Here is a 20,834-nt window from a genome sequence, read left to right as displayed (position 1 = left end):
GAAGCAGGCTCCAGGCTCTGAGCTGTCAGCCCAGAGACCGAGGCAGGGCTTGAACCCACGGACCTCGAGATCATGACCTGAGCCGAAGTTGGGTGCTTAAATGACTGAGCCACCCAGGTGGCCCACAAGGAAACCTTTTGAGTTCTGAAAATAGATTCAGTTTCTTAAAATGTTGATCGACACAGAACTATTTGATGAACCAGAACAGATAATCGGGTGTAATGTGACCCTCGTTCAAGGCCGTGTGTGGGAGAGCCTCACTTCCCCCACACTCGGTGGATTAACTCCCTGTGCTGGTGGGCTGGCAACAGCAGAATTTATTCTCTCGAAGATCTGGACTCACGTTCTCTCTGAAGGCTTTAGGGGGGCCCCTGCCTTGGCTTTGCCAGCTCCTGGTGACCCCAACGATCCTTGGCACTTGGGGCTGGTAGACATGTGACTCGGGAGCAGGGGCATCTCCACCTGCTATCCTCACGCCGTGTCCCTCTGTGCATGTGTGTCTCTGTCTGGGTTCCCCATCTATTAGTATGCCAGGGCCATCATAACAACCCCACTTTAATTCACTCACCTCTGTAAAGGCCGGGTCTCCAAACAGAGTCACATTCTGACGTGGGGGGAGTCAGGACCCCAACATATCCTTTGGGGTGCATACTTCAAGCCACTGAATGGCCCATTTGCTAATGGAGGAGAAGAGGGAAGGAAGGAGGGAGAAAGGGGGAGCTGGTGGTGGGGAGGGAGCTCCCTGGTTCATCTTTGTGGTTTTGTGCCAATAAAAAACGCCAAGCAGACAGAACACGACCTGTGACCGTGAACAGAGCACAAAGTCACACCTGCCGGAGCTGAAGCTGTTAAGAATGTTAAATGAAGGAGAGCTCACACCTTTGTGTGATTTCTCTAGAAAGCGATTCAAGTCTAAACTCGGTCCAGCCATCTCTCCGTGTCATGTTGTATGTACGACGGGCAGGTCGCTGACCCGGAATGCCAACTCCGCTATGGGCTTCCCGGGCACGCCGCACTCCTGGGCCAGCAACCTTCTCGGGGGTCAAGGTTAAAGGCAGGAGTTCCTGACTCTAACCTCAGAGCACGTGGTGTGGAAATGGCTGCTGCTTCAGCCCACGGAGCCGCCTGCCAGGTCCCCGGGTTCTGAGCCGTCGCCCTGTCCTAGGTCCCAAAGCCAGGACCCCAGGAATTGGTACCTGGAGAAAATGTGTGCAAATGAGGCCGGGGGGGGGGGGGGGGGGGGGGGGGGGGGGGGGGGCGCCGTCCTTCCTGCGCTCGGGGAACCCAGATCTCGTGTCTTTGCTTTGAACACCTTCTGTTCCTGAGCAGCCGTGAACTGGCGAAGGTCCCAGCCTGCTGCGCCCTGGGCCACGTCAGACATGGTGACATCTGAGCGTCAGCTCGGAGCTGGGCTCTGGGGGGCCGCCACGGGTGGAGACTCTTGCCGCTGGCTGATCTGTCTCTGGTCTTTCTTCCGTTTTCAGCTCCCTCCTCGTGGCATCACAAGGCTGCGTCCACGCCTGCTTGTCCAGAGCCTGGGCCCACGTGCAGGCGTTGAGGGACCCCGGGGATGCCACAGAGGGAGAGGGGCTGGGGAACAGGAGGAGCAAAACCAGTTCAAGGACACAGGGGATGGGAGCCGAGGGCGGGATCCCCCGGCATCTGCGGGGCGAGGGGCCTTAGGAGCATCAGGGGAGGGTGGACAGCGAGCAGCCTGGTGCGTCCCTCCCTGTGTCCAAGTCGACACAGTGTATCCCCACATTCCCAGGCAGCACTGAACGCAGGTGGGCTCCATAGTGGGGGCCCCTTTGCACCCTGACTGTTCTGAGCCCTGATCCTGGCAGCCTGCACAGTGTGGGTGTTCAGACGCTGCACCCAGTGTGACTAAACCTCCCCCCACCCCACCCTGCAGCTCCCACGGGGGGCTGAGGTCTGTCCTGGGTCTTCCCTCTCCGCCGTCTGCATTTGCAGCGGGGCCTCCTTCCCGCTGCGCCTTGGCCGCCCTCCCCACCCTGCCTGTCACTACCCAGGACAGCAGCTCATCACCTGTCACCTCCGCCCCCTCCTCCAGGAGCCCCTGCAGCCCCGCTGCTCAGCGGTCTCCTGGGTGACTCCGCAAAGCCCAAGGCACCCTCCACGAGGCCGCAAAGGCCCACAAACAGCGCCGTGGCCCAGGCCCGGGCCTCAGAGGAGACCCGGCTGGGCGGTACCGAAACGCTGCGAAAGCACGGACGGGTGTGACCTGACCCCGAGCTCAAGCCTGCTCTTTAAATAAGGACGCTCACAGGTTTGACCCAAACGTGCCTTCGACACTGTCCTGACATCCCCAGTGCATCTAATGCCTCTAGATGCCTGTGCGTGGACAGCGCCCACCTGGCCCCAGAGCTCGGTGACCTGGGAACGGTATCTAATTAGCGTGGAACGCGGCCACAAAAGCCTCCCAAGAGACGGCCCTGAAGCTTCTCTGGAGCCCTCTGCCCAACAGAGTTTTGGCAGGAAGCTCCGGTTTCCAAGCACACGATTCAGGAATGGTCAAGTACCTTCCAGACCATTGGACTCCGGATGGAGTTCAAGTGCTGAGAGTTACATGCTCAGAGAATGCAGGAGGGGCGTTTACCGGGCGCCGGGGTGTCCGCCGAGCAGGGGCACACCGCGTCTGTCCTTGGAACCACACTCCCTTCGCGTCCCTGGGGCCCAGCCCAGCACACACAGTGTCTGTCTCTCCGGCTGCCGGCCTTGCCGGACTCAGACGCAGGGAGGTGCTGGCGGGAGCTGAGGGCAGAGGAAGGGAGCCCCCCTTGCAGCCTCCTCCGGGATCCAGTCGCCACAAACAGGGCTCCCGTTCTAGATTCTGGGGTGGGGGGTCCCCTGGGGGGCTCAGTCAGTCAAGCGTCCGACTTTGGCTCAGGTCATGATCTCATGCGTCAGGCTCTGTAATAACAGCTCAGAGCCTGGAGCTGCTTCAGATTCTGTGTCTCCTCTCTCTGACCCTCCCCTGCTCACGCTGTCTCTCTCTCTCTCTCCTAGAAATAAATAAAACATTAAAAAAAATTTTTTTTAAATAAATAAATAAAATAAAATAGATTCTGGGGTGGGGTGGAGGGAAAGTGGAGAGGGGCCTTGGCTCCTGGTCACTGGCAGTATCCTTCCTCGGGGTCTTGAGCCAGAGGTGTGGGGGTGGGGGTAGGGGACAGTACCCGGGCCTGCTGATCTCTGGGCTACCTTCCCCCCACCCCCGGCCTAGGGTTGCCACATTCATAGGGCGGGAGGGCAGAGAGGATGCCCTGGAACTTGAGTTCCAGTTAACAAACATCGAACAGGACATACACACACGAAAGCGGTATTTGCTGCCTACCCAGGACTCACATGTAACTGGATGCTCTAAATGTCATCTGGTAACATTTTACTCTTTGCCACCAGGCAGCCAGTTCCCTGCATCAAACACGTTTTAACCATTTAGACACTTTGGGTTTCTTCGTGGGAACCCCGGATGGAAGCACACAAAATGTTCATAGTGCTTGTCCCCGGCTGGCGGGCTTGCAAGTTCATTTTCATTTTCTCATGTATCCTTTCCGGTAGTTTCTAACTCTTTCCCACCAACATCTATTTCATAGAAAATATTTCACGAGTGCTCCCTCCTCCTTGGCACCAGAGTCTCAAAGGGCAGCTTCTATGGACTTGGGCGCAGGACAGGGACAAGTGGACTTTGACCATTGTGGGTCCCAGGGCCACGTGAATTATTAACCCTCATGCGGGGCCTCGGGGCCTGAGGAGGACCTGGCCCACAGAGATCGGGCTATGCTGGCGGCTGCTCCCGGGTCCTGCCCTGACCTCTGGGCTCCTGGGTTCGAGCAGTGCGTGGCTCTGGGAACCGTCTGTGGTGGGGGAGGAGCCATAGCCCCCCAGCCCCCCACCCTGGCTCTGTCCGCGCACACCTTTCCAAGGTCACCTCACAGGGCGCCGGGCCCTCCTGGCCCCAGCGGCTGCTCGCAGGCACAGGACGGTCAGGGTCACCGTGGACAGACACAGACCTGGCACCTGACCGTTTCCACAGCCAGAAGCCCTCTGGCCACTCCGGCGTCCCGTCCAGGACCCTTGCCGGGGAGGGCGCCAGTCCCAGCTTCCCTGCGCGCCTCCCCCCGGGGCTGGGGAGTGAGCCTCCCGTGGGGACTTGCTGACCCCTCCAACCTCCCAGCAGGACACAAATGGAACCAGACTCCAGAGGAAAACACTGGACACAAATACACTAAACTGCTAACAGTCCTCGTCTCCGGGTCCTGGGCTTGGAGGTGGCTTTAGTTCCTTGTTTATACTTTTTTTTTTTTTAATGTTTTATTCATTTCTAGGAGAGAGAGAGAGAGAGAGACAGCGTGAGCAGGGGAGGGTCAGAGTGAGAGGGAGTCACAGACTGAAACAGGCTCCAGGCTCCGAGCTGGCAGTCAGCACAGAGCCCGACGCGGGGCTCGAACCCACGAACCGCGAGATCATGACCTAAGCGAAAGTCGGACGCTCAACCGACTAAGCCACCCAGGCGCTCCCCTTGTTTATACTTTTCTGTATCTTCTAACTTTTTTTTTCAGCCAGCGTCTGTTTTTCCCTGCCCCTCCCCTTGCTGCCCCACGGTGACTGTCCCCTCGGAGCAGACGGATCATTCTGTCTCCTATGCTGAGCCCGTTCCTGGGCTGGGGGCAGATGCCAGGCTTCAGCTGGTGCCTGAGAGATGCGGGGAGTAGCGGGAGGGTTAGGGGTTCCACGTGACAGGGGTGAGGAGGGGGAGGAGTAGGGGGGGAGCAGGAGGAAGTGAGGGAGGGAGAGGGTGGGGAGAGAATATGTGGGTGTGTGCACGTGAGAGTGTGAGCATGTATGTGCCCAGGCATGTGAGTCTGTGCCTGTGGGGGGAGGGGGGATACGGGATGTTTGCAGCAGAGACTAGAAGTTTCAGGAAGCCCCCAACTCTGCTTCCGTGTCTTTAAAGTGCTTGAATGTTCAGCAGAGGCTACGTGACTAGCTGGCCAGCGGGCAGTGAGGCGAAGTTGCCAAGGGCTTCTGGACAAGCCCCTTTGCCCCCAGCTTCTCCTTCCTGCATTCAATGCTGACCTGGGAGGATGTGATGCCCGGAGCGCCTGCAGCCATCTTGCCACCGTGAGGAAAGTCAAGAAAATCTCACCAACTTGCTGCCCTCCTTCCACACTGTCTGAGGCAATTAAAATGATTGCTTTGGCCTCTGAGAGGAATTCTATTTCCAGCCAAGAGCGGCCTTGCCATGTCCCTGACCGGAGCCAGCCTGCTGACCAGCAAAGCTAGGAGCCTGCTCTCTGCATTTAGTCCTTCTGGGCAGAAATCTGGCTCTGAGCCCTGGCCTGGCACCTTCACACTGAGGTGGGAGAAATGAAAACTTTGCTCCTGGAGCCTTCCTCACCTCCCCGCTCCCTACCTGCCATAGCCTGCTGTTGGTGCCAAGCTTCCCGGTTGCCATGGAGACCTGGACACCTGCAGTGTGATGGTTCCCGGTTGCCATGGGGACCGGGACACCTGCGGTGGAGGCCCATCTTCCAGTGGGGTGCAAGGTTCAGTCCTGGGGGCAGGGGGCGGGGAGGCAGAAGCCCGGACTTCTCTTCAGCGACCCAGTTGTTAATCATTGACGTTGAGAACTAACTTTTCCCTAAAGGCCACCTTCCTGGTCCTCACACGTCGTTTTTCTCAGCTCCTGAGGGCACAGCAGGGGAGCCTGGGCCCCTGGGGGCTGGGCAGGGTGCTGGCTCAGCACCCTGGGACGTGCAAGGTGGGGCTCCGGGGCGCCCGCTCCCGGTCTCACCCCCACCCTGTGCGAGGGACCGAGGCAGCAGGGCTGGGGGCACAGGCGCCTTTCACCTGTCGGCCAACCTCCCGCAGGCGGGCGGGCGGGCGGAGATGCCACGAAGGCACCCGCTGAGCACACCGCCCCCTCCTGCCGCCGAGGTCCCGGCTGCCCCGCCCAGCGCCCCGCGGCTCCGGGGCACAAGCGTTCCCGCCTCCTGTCCCGGGCGGACAGCGGAGCCCAGACCTGGCCTCCTCGGATCACTTCTGCTCTCATTCGTCCGGCACATGCGTCGAGCCTCCTCCCAGGGGCACCTTCTCCGCTCTCCGGTGCTGTGCAGAATGACACTCCCACCCGGGGATGGAGACTTCCCAGCCCCTGGGGCCTGCGAAGGACCCTGAGCCCGGGAGAGGGCCCTGGATCGCCCACGTGGCGCCGACGTGGTCACGGGGCCCTCACCACAGGGAGGAGGGGGCCAGAGAACAAGACGGAGACAGAACCGGGTCCGGCAAGCCTGCGGGAGGGGCCAGGGGCTCAGGAAAGGGGCTGACATAGAAGCTGGAAAAGGCAGAGAAAAGGTGCTACCCCGGAGCCTCGGGGAGGATCCCGCCCCACCGATCCCTTGATCTGAGTCCAGCGGGACCCAGGTCAGACCCACCCCAGAGCCGTCACTGATAGATGCGTGTTAAGTCTGAGGGCACCTGTTCCTGCCGCCAGCTCTCGGCCTCTGGCCCTCCCTCCGCCCCGCCGGTGTGTGCCTTTCCTCCTCATGGCTTGGACTTCCCACACTCTGTGCTCACGGTCCTGGCTCTGAGCGCGGACGCTCCAGTGTGGACCTGGAAGTGGTCTACGAGCCTCTGGCTGGCTGTATCACGGGGACTCAGAAGCCCAGAAAGGAAACGGGGTGTAGCCTGAAGGCCTCCATTCCCCCCGCATGTGCACAGATAAGGTCTCTGAGGTCGGCCTTCAAGGCCCAGGGCAGCAAACCAGGCTCCACCCACATCTGGCAAGGCTCTTCCCCATTGGTGGTGCCTCAAGCACGAAGGCTTCAGGACCCTGAAAGCCACCTGGTGTCTGCAAGAGGCTCGCGGGACAGTGCCCAATCCCTCCATGTTCGCCGGACGAATGGCTAGCTGTGGGCTGCAGCGAAAAGCACAAGGGGGCTCCACGCGTCAAAAGTCCCCCCAAGGCCACAGGGAAGGCTTGTGCGTGAACGAGAGTGGGGGTTGGGAGGGAAACTGAGTCACTGGTACCTGGAAACCTCCGCCAGGCCTGCAAAACCACCACATTCCCGTCCTGGCGACTGCGTTTCAGCCGAGCGTAATCCGTCAGGATAAGGAACACCCTTCACGCAAACGGTCCGTGAAACGTTAGGCTGTGTCAGCTTCGCAGACTTGGTTCGCTTTCCCGATTAATGCGAGAGCGGTGAGCTAACGTGACGTCCATCGGCATCGAGGGTTTGCAGCACCAGCTTTCCCTTCGCTCAGCCTGGACGTGACCGAGAGCATGCCCCGGCGAGGGCAGCAGCACAGGCTATCCTCTCCCGGCCCCGCGGGCTCCGGGTCCCAGGTCAAGGTGTTCCAGGCTTGCCTCTTCCAGCGCACATTAGCGTTCGCGTGTCGATGCTCAAATTCCTCTTCATGACCAGTGACACTCCACGGGTGGACAGACCCCACCGCGCCGTCCGTCGGTGGACGCTCAGGCTGCTTCCCTTCTTGCCTGGGATGAGCACGGCTGCCGCGGGCGTGCCCGCAGGTGCCGTGAGGGCCTCGCTGCCCACTTCCCTCGGGCGTGCACCCAGCGCTGGGTCCCTTGCGGTATTAACTCATTTGCAGGGCCGCCCTGTGTTCTCCCAAAGCTGTGACCCCGTCTTCCGTACGCCCCGCGTTGCCCATCCCTGCAGGCGTCGTAGCCCTTCTGATGGGCGAGGGGTGCCATCTCCCTGTGGTTTCGACCTGTGTTTCTGCTACGACCGATGCCATTCGGCATCTGCTCCCGGGCTTCTTGGCCGTCTTTATGACGTCTTTGGAGAAAGCAGCAATGGTTTTGAAAATAATCGGGCTGCCCTGGGGACGGCGGGGTGTGGGAGAAACAGCTGCGGCTCTGGAGCCTGGCTCCCTGGGTTTAACACGTCCTCTGAGCTGGCTGGGTGGCCCGGAGTCAGACACATCCCTCTCTGAGCTTCCTGGCAAATAAACCAGAACAACGACACCAAAGTTCCGAGATGCTGACAGGTTAGAGGTAACGCGAGTCTAGAATCTGGTGCTAACTAGGTGCTTCATGCATCAGTATTCTTCTTGGGGGGCCTGGAGGGCTGTTGGGAGAGCATGTGGCTCTTTGTCTTGGGGTTGAGACTTCAAGTCCCTGTAGGACCTAGAGCTTACTTAAAAATGAATAAATAAATAAAATTAAATTAAATTAATAGGTATTGTTCCTTATTATCACAAAGCAAACGAGGTCTAGGAGAGCTGCAGAAGAACGCGTCTGTGTCGGAATTTTCAGCATCTGCTCGGTTTGCTCCCAAAGGACACTGAGGTCGGAGACCTTCGGAACAGAGCAGCGCAGACCAGCACCCAGGACAGCACCCTGTGGGTCGTGCTCGGTGCTGCCGTCCAGCGCGCGGCTCTGCCCCAGCCACGCGGGCACGGTGCGGTGGGAGCCCGGCTGGACTGTCGTCCGCAAGCTCTGGAGGCAAATCTGCTCCCAAGCTCACCCGCACCCTGGGCTTGCAGGCCTGAGGTGCTCATGACTCTGCTGGCCGTGCTGAGGGCCGCTCTCAGCCCCTGGGGGCCACCCACACCCTGTGTCCCCTGGTGTCCCAACCCTCAGGGCCGGCAGTGGGGATGCACCCTCGTGGTGATCCTTCGCATGCTTCATTTCCACCATTTTTTATATAAAAAAAGTTTTAAGGTTTATTTTTGAGAGAGAGAGAGCGCGAGTACATGAGTGGGGGAGGGGCAGAGAACGAGGGAGACAGAATCTGAAGCAGCTCCAGGCCCTGAGCTGTCAGCACAGAGCCCGATGTGGGGCTTGAACCCACAGACCGTGAGATCATGACCTGAGCAGAAATCAAGAGTCAGACACTTAGCCGACTGAGCCACTTGGGGACCCAAATTATTTTTTTTAAGTTTTTATCTGCTTATTTTGAGAGAGAGACAGAGTATGAGCAGGGGAGGGGCACAGAGAGAGGCACAGAGAAGCCCTGGCAGGCTCTGCAACACCAGCTCGGAGCCTGAGTCTGGGCTCGAACTCACGAACTGGGAGATCACGTACTTGAGCCAAAACCCAGATCAGGAGGCCCAACTGACTGAGCCACCCAGGCACTCCCCTTCTCACTTAAATCTCTGCCTTCTCTTCTTCTGACCTCGAGACCCTGGCCCAGACGGCTCATGTGATCATGTCAGGTGTGCCCGACTCAACTCCTCATTTTATTTTTTTTTTAATATTTTTTATTTATTTCTGAGAGAGAGAGAGAGAGAGACAGCGTGAGCAGGGGAGGGTCAGAGAGAGAGGGAGACACAGAATCCGAAACAGGCTCCAGGCTCCGAGCTGTCAGCACAGAGCCCGACACGGGGCTCGAACCCACAACCGTGAGATCATGACCTGAGCCAAAGTCGGACACTTAACCGACTGAGGCCCCCAGGCGCCCCTCAACTCCTCATTTTAGGGTCCGCTGATTTGGGACCTTAATTGCAGCTGCACCCGCCCCCCCCGCAGCACCTAGGTTAGCATGGTACTGGAAGAGCTGGAGACGGGGTGTGAGCACCCGCGGCCACTGCGCGGCCGTCTCCGAGTCCCGCCCGGCACGCCTTCCACTCATCCTCCCCCCAAGTCCAGTCCTGAGAATGCGCAACGGGTCGGGTGCGCTCCAGCCCCGGGCACATACGGAAGATAGCCCTGCTGGCACTGCGTGTCCGGGGCAGACGGGACACCACGCCGGGACGAAAGTCAGCTCCAGGCACGTCTGGTTGGTGCTCAGAGTTCTGGAGGGCTGGAAGTTAGGAAGCGTCACACACGCACACGCGCACACGCACACGCCACCCTTCCTCCCCACTCCTCGATGACTGTGAAAGTTCATTATCCGAGCGCCTACGCACAGCAAAGTACGAGGAAGTCCCTTGCTCTAGCGCGTGCCCTGCGCCACCAGGCGCCCGCGTCCCCCCTGCCACCCCCGGGCCCCTGCCATGGAATAATCCGTGTGCAGAGAGAGAAGGACTTGCCTCTTGATGGGAGGTGCCCGCACTTTGGGGGTTCGTTGGTGTTTTGGGGGAGACAAGTCCTGGGGAGACGCCCTCGCCGCTTCCTTCAATGCGGACCTGTGGGAAAGTGCAAGCGGGTGACGAGGTGCGTCCTACGAGGTCCAGGTCCGAGGCGGGGACGCGACACACCTGGGCGTGGGGTGGGGCGGCTTCCTGGAGACAGCGGCCCTGCCAGCGGGGTCCGGGCTGCGGGCCGGATGCAGCGGCGGAGGGAGGGGTGTAGGAGCCGGGCTGGCGGACCCCCAGGGGCTGGGCCGGAGGCCTGAGACCAGCGGTGGGGCTGGAGGCAGGCTAGACGGGGGGCGGGGGGGCCCCAGCGGCTGACGAGGGGGGCCTGCGGCCGTGTCGGGCCTGGGGAGACAGGCGGGTTCCCTTAGCGTTCTGCTGGCTGCTGAATACAGGCCCCGAGGGGGCCAGACAGAGGAACACGGGCGCCCTCGCGCCTCCTAGAGGGGCCGAGTTAACCTCACGAGCCAACAGGGAGGAGGAGACCTCAGGTTCCGCAGCGCAGGAAGCAGACGCCCTTGACCATGGCCGGCAGGAGCTGAGCGCTCCCCGGGGCCCTGCTGTCCTTCGCTCTCCGCACCCAGAATCCGTGGAATCCCAGCGACCCGCTCATGAGGTCAGCCTCCTCCCGACCCCATCCCGGCCTCTCAGCCCATCGGCCACGTGGCCGGGTGTGGCCCCGGTGTCCTGTCCCAGCGCTCACCGCGGAGGCCGGAGCCTCAGCGCCCTGGGGCCGTGTCCCCTTGGACCCCACCACTCTGATAGCACCCCCAAAGGCCTCTCTTCTGGAGGCCAAAGGCAGAAGCAAGCGACTCAGGAATGGAACATTTCGAAGAGAACCCTGATCTCGTTCTCTGTCCGCTTTTGCAAACAATGAATGTCTTCTTCGTAATACAGGTAACGTGACCTCTCCGCTAACAGAGCAACGGCGTGTGTGGATCGCGGCAAAGCCTGTGGAATAAACCTACTTGGGAGGAAGCCAAACTCTGGAGCACCTGGAAACAAGGTTTTCTACTTTCCAAACAGCCACGCTTTCCTGGGAAGACATTGTGTAAGTCAGGTTGCCGGATAAAATTCGAGGCACCCAGTTAGGTGTGAATTTCAGATAAAAGACGATTCTTAGCATATGCGTTCATAAATCATAAAGTACAAGTTATAAATATTCATAAACTACTTATGAACTTTTATAAGTCTTATAAACTTATATAAACTTCTAAATTTTATAAACTTTTATAAGTCCCATGCAATGCTTAAAATCATGAGTAATTTTGATAATACAAATTTCAAATAAAATGTTAGTAAAAATAAGAATTTTAAGGGTTTTTTTAAATGTTTATTTATGTGGAAAGAGAGAAAGGGAGCAGGGGAGGGGCGGAGAGAGGGAAAGAGAGTCCCAAGCAGGCTCCACGCTATCAGCATGGAGCCTGACGTGGGGCTCGATCCCCAACACCATGAGATCAGGACCTGAGCCGAAATCAAGAATTGGATGCTTAACTGACTGAGTCACCAGGCGCCCTGAGGATTTTAAGTTTTAATACAAACTAAGAAACTGTATCACGGATAACTTTTTAATACCATCTTATGCAATATTTGGAACAGATTGACACTAAAAAATGATTCATCATTTATCTGAAATTCAAATGTAACTGAGAACCTCGTATCCCTTCTTGTCCTGTGTGTTTATTTGCTAAGCCTGCAACGCGGCTTTCACGAGCCCGCGGTGCTGGGGGACAGACCTGCCCTTGGTAAGGACCGGGTGTGTCTGGCCGCAGGTCACACACAGGACGACGCCATCTGACAGGGAAGGCTGACAGGTGGCAGGTGGCTGAGCTCTGGCCCCCGACTCGGCCACAAAACAGCTCTTGACCTTGGGCCTCAGCCCCGCGTCTCCCTGGCCTCAGCCTTATCCCTCTAAAGTAGGGGTGCCGGGCCCCTCCCCGGCTGGGACCCCACAATCCCCTCCACGTCTCCCATGCCGGGCGCTGTGGGCACACAGGTGTCAGCCTCGGGGCTCCCCAACACCAAGGCCTCATGCCTTGGCCACACCCCTCTCCGTGTGTGAGAAGCCAAGGTCCCTGAAGCACACTCCGCGTCCTCAGCGGGGACACACAGAGCCCCCTCCTCATCCCCTGAGAACAGCCGCATTGGCTTCCGTTTTAATGAACAAGGTCAGGGCAAGTTGGGCCCTGGCTTCGATGCCCTGACTCTGGCCGGCCCCCGGAAGTTTCCTTCTGAGGGGAGGGGGACCCGGGGAGCCCTTTCCCTGGGCTGACGGCGCAGAGAGGCTGGCCGTGGGCCATGGGGAGGCCACGGGAAGGTCGGGGCCGGCCCGCCCCAGGAAGGCCTTGCCTGGGTAGGTCCAGGTGATAGTTTCCTGTGACAGGTCCCAACAGGCCACACGGCTTTGATAAACGAGGGAAAAATGTGCCCAGTTAAGTAGAAGCGGTTCTAGTGCCTGGCAGGCCCAGCAGCTGTGTGGTTATTGGTGCTAACGCCTCCTTCCAGATGCTTCTCTGCAGACAGGAAGTGTGGCCCAGCACTACGGGTGGTGGGGGGGGCGGGGTGGAGACCTGGGGAAACTGGCCCCTTACGTCCCCTGGGTTTCCCTGGATGCCAGGTGAGGACAATGACATTCATCCAGCAGAGGGGGTGCCCAGTAGGAGCCCAGGTTGAGTAATTTAGCGATCCTGTGCTGTCCGGGGCACCCAGGGGTGCTTATCGGGGGAAGGGGAAGAATGACTGTTAATTTTATGTCTGCTTGGCTGGGCCAAAGTGCCCAGACATTTGGCCAAACATTATTCTGGATGGTGCTTTGACGGTGCTTTAGGATGAGATTAACATCTTTATTAATTAAAAGTCAAGCCTATTGCCCTCCGTAATGGGGGTGGGCCTTGTCCAATCAGTTGAAGGAGTAAACAGAAAAAAAGGCCGACTTTCCCTGAAGGAGAGGACATGCTGCCAGCAGCTACGTCGGCCCTTCCTTGGGTCTCCAGTCTGCTGGCTCTCCCTGCAGCTCTGGGACACGGCAGCCTCCATAACGGTGTGAGTTGATTCCTTAAAACAAGCTCTTAATATTTATATACCTGTATCCCATCGTTATGTTTCTCTGGGGAGCCCCGGCAAACGGGGTGGGGGGGATCGTCTCGGGCCGGCTGACCTGCTCCCTCCCCCACGACCAGGAAGGCGGCCAAGCCCTTGGCAGGTGTTGGTGACAAGCATCAGACACACAGTCCCCAGGCTGGTCCAGAGCAGACAGAAGTCTTCTGGAAGGCTCAGCTTTGAGCGAAATAACCTGGAAGACCTCCCCGAACATGCCAGCCCCACCTGTGCGAACTCAACATCGCCACGGCCAGTGTGGCGATCATGACCGCCTCTGCTGAAAATCACCAGGAAGCAGGGCCCCCAGGGCTTTGTGCCAATCTCCTCGGCCTTTTGGGGAGCAGTTTTATGCTGTTTTAGAAGCGCTCCCTCAAAAGGTGTGGTTCGGGGGCTCACTGCCCGAGACCCCCCTTCCCCACGAAGACGGAGATCACATCGCGGGGTTCGCCTGGGAGGAAGCCTCGAAGGGAGAGTGGAAAAGGCAGGAGCGCAGGGCGGGGATGGGGAAGCCAGAACGACCACGCCGGACTCCACGGATGGGGTCCATCCCTCCCTCCCGAGAAGCCGGGTGCCAAGGGCTTGTCGGCCTGCTGGAAGAGCCTGGATAAGTCCAGGAGCCTCACTCCTTGTTAGCACCTCATTTGCATGCTGGGGCCGCAAGAAGTGATGGTGTTCTGAGCCGCTGCGGCTGCCCCCAAAAGGGTCCAGAGCTCACTGTGGGGGTGACCCCAGGCTGCTGCCTGTGTCTCCGCCCCGGCAAGCTGGCCTCCCAGGACCATCACGGGGCGGCCACACGAAGGCTGACTCCCCGGCTGGGGACGCCTGAGCCTCCTCCCTTCCCTCTCCCCGAGGCGGTCTCTCTCCATCACCACCGTCCTTCAGAAGGTGACCAGGGGCACAGGGAAGTCAGTGAACTTGGTGACACTGCCCTCTCTGAACGAGAGGACGGGAAATGGCCCGCGGTGCCTGGCGGGAATGTGTTCCTGTGCGATGAGCCTCCACCCAAGAGGGACAGAGGAAATGGTGAAAGAGGGAACGCTTTCATCTGGCTTCTTCATACTGCACAGCCGGCTTAGCTGGCTTCCATGACTTTCACGCACCTGTAAAAGCAACTGGGAAAATCATAAAACAAGAAAGAAGCTGGTGTGGAAAACGGGAGCGCCCGGCTCGGCTCCTGGTAAGCCGCATCACCACCCACCTTGTTAGCGGGAGGGGAAGGGTAAGCTGGCCACCGGCCATTTGCTTGCGCTACTTCAGGTTCTGGCTGTTGTGGGACTCGCTTCTGTTAGGTTTTTATTCACTTGTTTGGAGAGCAGGGGGAGGGACGGGGAGAGAGGCAGAGGGAGAGAATCCCAAGTAGGCTCCGCACTATCGGCACAGAGCCCGACGTGGGGCTTGAACTCGTGAACCGCAAGATCATGACCTCAGCTGAAGTCAGACGCTCAACCGACTAAGCCACTCCGGCGCCCCTGCAACACTTCTGCGCTATGTGCCACCAATCGTGTTTCACAGGTCATAAAACTTTAGACCCGCTCGGTGCTCAGGCATCACGACCTGACCAAGGGCACCAGGCCCGGAATGGCAGGGCCAGGCCACAGCCTTGACCATGGCAGCCGCAGGGACGATAAAGGTCCCCCTGCAGGGAAACGGAAGTTGTGTTTACGGGCCTTAGTAGGTCGGACAGCACCCACCCGCCAGGCGGCAGCCCGGGCTCTCAGAGCCGGGGCCTCATCGCCTTCTGCCGCCCCCCAGGCCACGTGAGGGGGCCGGGATTGCCCACACGCCCAGGCAGCCAGAGGAGGCCAGGGTAGGGCCTGATCCCACGTCGCAGGCAAAGGCCCTTGCTTCCTGGGGAGGCTAATCCGGAGTTTGGGTGGAGGAAGGAGAGCAGGAGAAACGAGCTCACTAGGGAAGTTCCGCCCAGTTACTCAGCATCGAGTAAACACTGATTATGCCCACTCGGGGCTAAAGGGGTGAGAAGGAACGCTCCCTGGTCACGCCGCCTGGTCGAGAAGCCACCGTGAGCCTGGAGGTTTAGCCGCATGGAGAGCGAAAGCCGCTGCGCATTAATCACAAAGTCAGGCAGCCAGTTCTAAGTCAGGCGGGTGGGCCTCGCCGTCTAGGCAGCTGCCCCGAGAAGTGAAAGCAGATCCCCTTGGTGCCTCGGGACCCTGCAGACTGAAGGCCACGGCTCCGGGGCCCACGGCTGGCCCACCGCAGCCCGCTCTCCCCCGCAGGCGGCCGTCCCGACTCGCCACTCTTTCTCCCGGCGCTGGCCCGTCACGTGCTTGCTCCGCCATTGGCTTGCTCTTCCTGTCTGATATTTTAGGCATTAGCTTCCCGACAGCGAAGACGGTGTCGGCAACAGCCACGCCCACGCCCACGAGGCTGCTCCGTGTGTCCCATCGCCGATCATGAAATCAAACCTCGCCGTGTACACATCGCAACGACGGTCAATTATGATGCGACCCGCCTCTGGCTTGTGTGGACTGAAATGGGAACTTTCCTGACACACAGCTAGGAAGGTTGTATGACCTGCGATTAGCTACACATACCAGGCAGAAAGGGAGCAAAATCTCCAGAGGCTCATAGAGACATGAAGACCAGCACCAGCTCTTACCAGGGGGCTTGGGCTGAACGTCTCAGGGGCTGGGGGTGAGGCCCCACCCACAGCCACACATGATACCCTTGAAGGGCCCTGAAGAAACGCACCCACCTACCCATCTACCCAAAAGCATATCTGTCTCAGCCTGCGCTCCGTATGGAACAAAAATTCTCCTGGAGAATTTTGTCTTGCTGGGCCTGTCCCTTTCACAGCCCCGAAATCCACGTGAGAGCGATCACAGGATGACCTCGAGCCTTACAAACATGAATCGCTCAGCGAGGATGCGTCCTCAGCCCAGGCACAAAGGATTCCCAGGGACACGGCCCTACCCAACATGAGCTCACAATCCCAGATTATGATGCACACGAGACAATCTGCAGCAGGCCTGATAAACAGGGAAACGAGATTCCTGAGACCCTCAGACAATAAGATGATCAGATAATGGCTTTACCACCTTTAAAACGATGATGGATGTAAAGCAAGGAACGGAACACAGGACACCCGCTGAAAAAGGCAAGGCAGATTCAGAAGGAATGAAGTGGAATTCTTAGAAGATGAAACAGGAGGGAAAGCACAATGCCCACGGATTGGCTAACCACAGATTGGACTCAGTCTCCTTATTGGGAAGTCAGCTCCACTCCGCAGCTAGAAGGTTCCACTCCCGTGGGGCCGTGGGCAGTGCGGAGAACAGCGCAGGGGGGAGGGAGCCCGGAACGCGGGTGGACGCAGACGCTTAAAGGAGAAAGTTCCAGCAGTGGCCTCAGAATGGTGCTGTTTGGCGTCTGGCTTCTGCTTTGCGGTCTAGAAGCCTGACGCGCTGGGTTTACGTCCCCCGGGGACTGCAGGGCGGCCTCCGCCGGGCCGCGGTGCGTGCTCTCCTGCCAGGGATGCTCTGCACACCTGCGCCGCCGCCCCGTGGCCGCCCTGTCCTGCAGCTGGGGTGTTTCCTTGTCCCCGTCCCCCGCTCTGCTGCCACGGGGACCCTGGGGTGATTCTGACCCTCCTTCCCGAAGAGTTTTCTCTCCTCACATTTACACATTTTTCAATTTCTATTCTCTAAATGTTTGTGCACGCACACGTTCCCGTCCTGCCTTCCAATTATTTAAAATGTCCTGTTCTCGGGGCACCGGGGGGGCTCAGTTGGTAAAGCGTCCGACTTTGGCTCAGGTCATGATCTCACGGTTTACGAGTTCGAGCCCCGCGTCGGGCTCTGTGCCGACAGCTCGGAGCCTGCAGCTGCTTCGGATTCCGTGTCTCCCCCTCTCTCTGCCCCTCCCCTGCTCATGCTCTGTCTCTCTCTCCAAAATAAATAAGCATTAAAAATTGTAAAATGTCCTGTTTTCTCTCTGAAATAATTGTAGATTTTACAAACTTTTCTCCTGATCCATGCTTTGTCTCCATTTTCTCCCCTCCCCCCCACCCCTCGGTTGGTGGGCTGGGGTGGTCTGTCCTCCTGTGAGGGGCATTCTTTGCGTCTAGTGGACTCTCTGCTTATTTTTTCAGACAACAGTTAGTAACCGTTGTCTGGGGACCTGTGTGCACAGGTGGGCTGATCCATCTGGACGGGTCTCGGCGGAATGATGGGGGCGGGGGTTCTGTGGGATGATGGGGGCCGGGCCTCTGCCCATCTGGGCTGGAAGGCGTCTCCCACCTGCGGGAGCCGGGTGTGGACCCAGGGGCGAGGGCTGGAGAGCCCGCTGGCCCCGTCCTCCCCTTCACGGAACCCCCCTGGCTTCCTCCACTGAGCCCCTTCCGCAGCCCCACTCCACGTGTGCCAGAGTCAGGGGGCCCAGGCACACCCCAATTCAAGCCGGTCGAGTCTCCGGAGTGGGGCAGGGAGAGGGCCGGCGGCGGTGCAGGGCAGGGTGGGGAGAGACCCGGTCTAACTGCTCCCAGAGAGGGGCCCGTGGCCCTGACCTCGGCCTGTGCTTCTCCTCGCCCTTCAGAGGCCGCTGCCTTCACCCCGGAAGGATCCCTGCAGGCCCAGCGGTCGTAAAGTCCCTCTGTCGGGCGGCTCGATGTTACATGCTTGTTCTCAGGCTTTGGGCGTAGCTCGCGGGCCGAGAAGGAAGAGCTCGCAGACCCCGCAGGGGGCGGGCGCATCCCTGCCAGCTCCCGCGTGGCGTCCCCCAGGCCCGTGGCCGTCCACGGGTGACAACGCTCGGACACAGGCTGGGGTACGCTTCCCGGCTGGGCCCCGTGGGCTCCTCCGCACAGACCCGCCCGCGTCTGACGAAAGGAAATGCAGCGCATCTCTCACCCCGTCTGCGAAAGGGGGCTTCCAAGCTCCTATCTTGAGATGCGTCTTCCCTCCCCCAGCTGTGCTCCTCTCTCCGCCCCTCCCGTCCACCCTGGGAAGACCGGCACCCCTGGGCCCTGGCCCCCCTCTCTGAGCTCACCGAGCCCGGATGTGGGAGCCACACTGTCCTCCAGGTGCTCTGGCATCATCCCACCTCACCTGCCTCTCCTCCCCGCTCCCCTCTAAAGCGTCACCACCCAGATGGCAGGGACGGGGTCTCACACGGCCCTGCACTCTCCCAAGGACAGAGCAGGGCAGCCCTCACGGGCAAGCCCCTCCTCCTCACCTGGCTTCCTTCCAGGGAGGCCCAGGAGAGGCAGAGGCAGGGAGGATGCTCTCCTGGGGAGCTGGCCGGCCTTCCTCAACAGCAGGGCTCTCACTGAGTGCGGCCCCCTTCCCCCGGCCGCCGGAAGCACAGGTCCCTGGCCACTGGCCACCCCTGTGGTCTGCTTTCTGCCCACCCGCCCCCGATCACGGTCCCACGCAGGTGCCACCGATCCTGGTCTTCCCGGTGGCACATCTGAGCCAGGCAGTGAGGAGGACGGAAGACACTCACTCCGTTTGGTTGTCACAAAGGGACCGGGGCTTGACGAAGCCGCCAGGCTCCGTTCCACATGGTGGGGTCTGCCCTTCTCCCTGGGCAGCACCACTCCCACTTTGGGAGGAACTGCGCTCGGCTACGTATTTATTCTTTATTCCCCTGCGTGGAAACCGACAAGCAAGAGTATGCCCTGTCCAGCAGCTGGCTCACTTTTGTCTAACCCATCACAGAGCCCGACGCGGGGCTCGAACTCATGAACGATGAGCTCACGACCGGAGCCAAAGTTGGACGCTCAGCTGACTGAGCCACCCAGGTGCCCCAAGGCAAACCTTTTAAATATGGATCCCAGCACCTTCCATTAGCCAGGGAGACAACTTAGTCCTTGTTAGCCTCTTCATCGTCATGGTCCACAGCAGCGACCTCCCTAGGAGGCTCTGGAATGTTCTTTCTTTCCTGTGCTCAGCAGAGTGGCTACCCTAAGCAAGGGGCTTGTTCCTACAAGCCTTTCCCTCCTATCCGGTGGCTTCTTCCCTTCAACTAGGAGGGCGGTCTTGCAGGGACACTGTCCCCAACCCGTCCCCTCGGGAGGGAGCCTGGCTGGGGCTGGGAGGCTGGCTCTTTGTCTCCCCTACCAGGGAGTGCTCCGCAGCTGAAGAGAACCCCCTCTTCATTCCAGAAGTCGTCTGGGGCTCCACCGAGCACTGGCGCCTGGGGCCCTTCCCCCACCTCGGAGGCATCTAGCAGGGGGCCCCCGGATCGTCGCTCTGACGCACCTGCTGCGGCTTCAAAGCCATCGTGCAGTGACTGCTCTGTTGGACTTCCAGCAACACCTTTCCAGTACCCTGGTACTTTCCGGTGCCCTTACCCTTTTCCCAGGGTTCTGAGAGGGGCGCTCTGTATTGGGGGGAACCTACCATGTTTCCCTGAGAAAATGCAAAGGCACGCACCCCACACAATGCCAAACCACTCACAGGCATTGCAGGTGTTCCGAGGACTCCTCCACAGAGGGCCCCCACGTGAGGACGCCTGTGGGCATCACCACCCAGCCTCCAGCCCACCTTTTTCAGTGGGAGTATCCTGATTTTCCTTTGGGAAACCACCAACCCCACGTTCAGGGGTGAGATCAACCAGGCTGGGCCAGAACGTTCTCTTCCCCTGGCTGCCATGATTGGTTTTAAGGATGGACACGGCCAGGCAGACGGGCCGCCATATTGCAGAAATCTTGAGATACCTTGAATCGTAAGATGCACCATTATCTTAAGCACCTCTAAAGGAGAAAATATGCTGCCAAGTTCAATTGTACGATGCCATCAACTCTCACAGCTGTTAACACGTAGGGGTGGTGGGGGAAGGGTGTCTAAGAATCTATGAGTGATGTTTACTTTGGGGTTTGGGAAAGGAAAGCTATTGGGAGAAAAAGCTCTTCTGTTGAAATCCTCGAGCCAAGATTGTTTACCGCTTGGAGATTTCAGGCCATTGCCTGCCCAGTACTAAAGCCAACATCAAGGAAAGGTAACACTGTGAGCATCTGGAGCCAGCCATTCCTGACACCGGACTTTCATGAGGTAGTACCCTTTCTCTGCCAGTGTGGCCCACATCTGTGACTAGCACCATTTCTTGCAACAGACTGGCCACCCGGTGCCTCTCTTCATGTAATAGGCAGCGAGGGCCGCTGTCCGCCTGATCTCAGATGTTAGAGCACAGACAGGAGACGGCCTGGAGCTCCCACACCGGAGAGTGTCCGGTGCCGGGCCCGTGTGGGGGCGTTCTGAGCTCCTGACTTCACAAGATAATTGATAATAAAGGGAGGGAGGGAGGGAGGAGGAGGGGAGGAAAACTTGTCCAGGGTTAAGCGTCTATGTTCCCAAGAACACGGCCACCGAAGTGTAAGCTCAGGGGCAAGGATTCTGGCCTCTGAATGTCACGTCTACACCGGCTCTCTTTCTGCTGCTTGTCAACAAGAGGCCCTGATAGCACCGCCCGCCCCACCCACGCCTTTGAAAGCAGCAGCCACAGTGCTCAGCGCAGTGAACCGCCTCCGGCAAGCAGAGTCCCTGGAGAACTGGATTCAGGTTCAGTGACCTGGATAAAGAGGGTGACTCGGCTAATCATCGAAGGGGTGGGGCGGTCAGGTGGCAAGCCAGCTGTTTGCTCCGGAAGCCAGGTGTCCAACCTGTCTGTGCCTCTAGCTGTGCGTCTAGAAAGGAGATGCGCCGGCAATAAAGTCA

General features: G+C 59.1%; 1 protein-coding gene across 1 annotated transcript in view; it reads right to left on the bottom strand.

Annotated features, from left to right (window-relative positions):
• Positions 1-606: 606 nt before the first annotated feature.
• RIPK4 (receptor interacting serine/threonine kinase 4) overlaps positions 607-20,834 on the bottom strand; it is a 50,090-nt gene continuing 29,862 nt past the window's right edge. The window contains exons 9-11 of the mRNA XM_039245516.1: positions 8,432-8,441; positions 6,435-6,442; positions 607-618 (exon numbers count right to left, since the gene is read on the bottom strand). The gene's annotated coding sequence lies outside the window, so the exon portion shown is untranslated. The remainder of the gene's footprint in view (positions 619-6,434; positions 6,443-8,431; positions 8,442-20,834) is intronic.

The sequence above is a fragment of the Hyaena hyaena genome, unplaced genomic scaffold, assembly GCF_003009895.1.
Source record: "Hyaena hyaena isolate Hyena2069 unplaced genomic scaffold, ASM300989v1 scaffold_254, whole genome shotgun sequence".
Classification (NCBI taxonomy): Eukaryota; Metazoa; Chordata; class Mammalia; order Carnivora; family Hyaenidae; genus Hyaena; species Hyaena hyaena.
The sequence above is the reverse complement of the archived record's forward strand: the minus strand, read 5'-3'. Positions and strand labels throughout refer to the sequence as shown.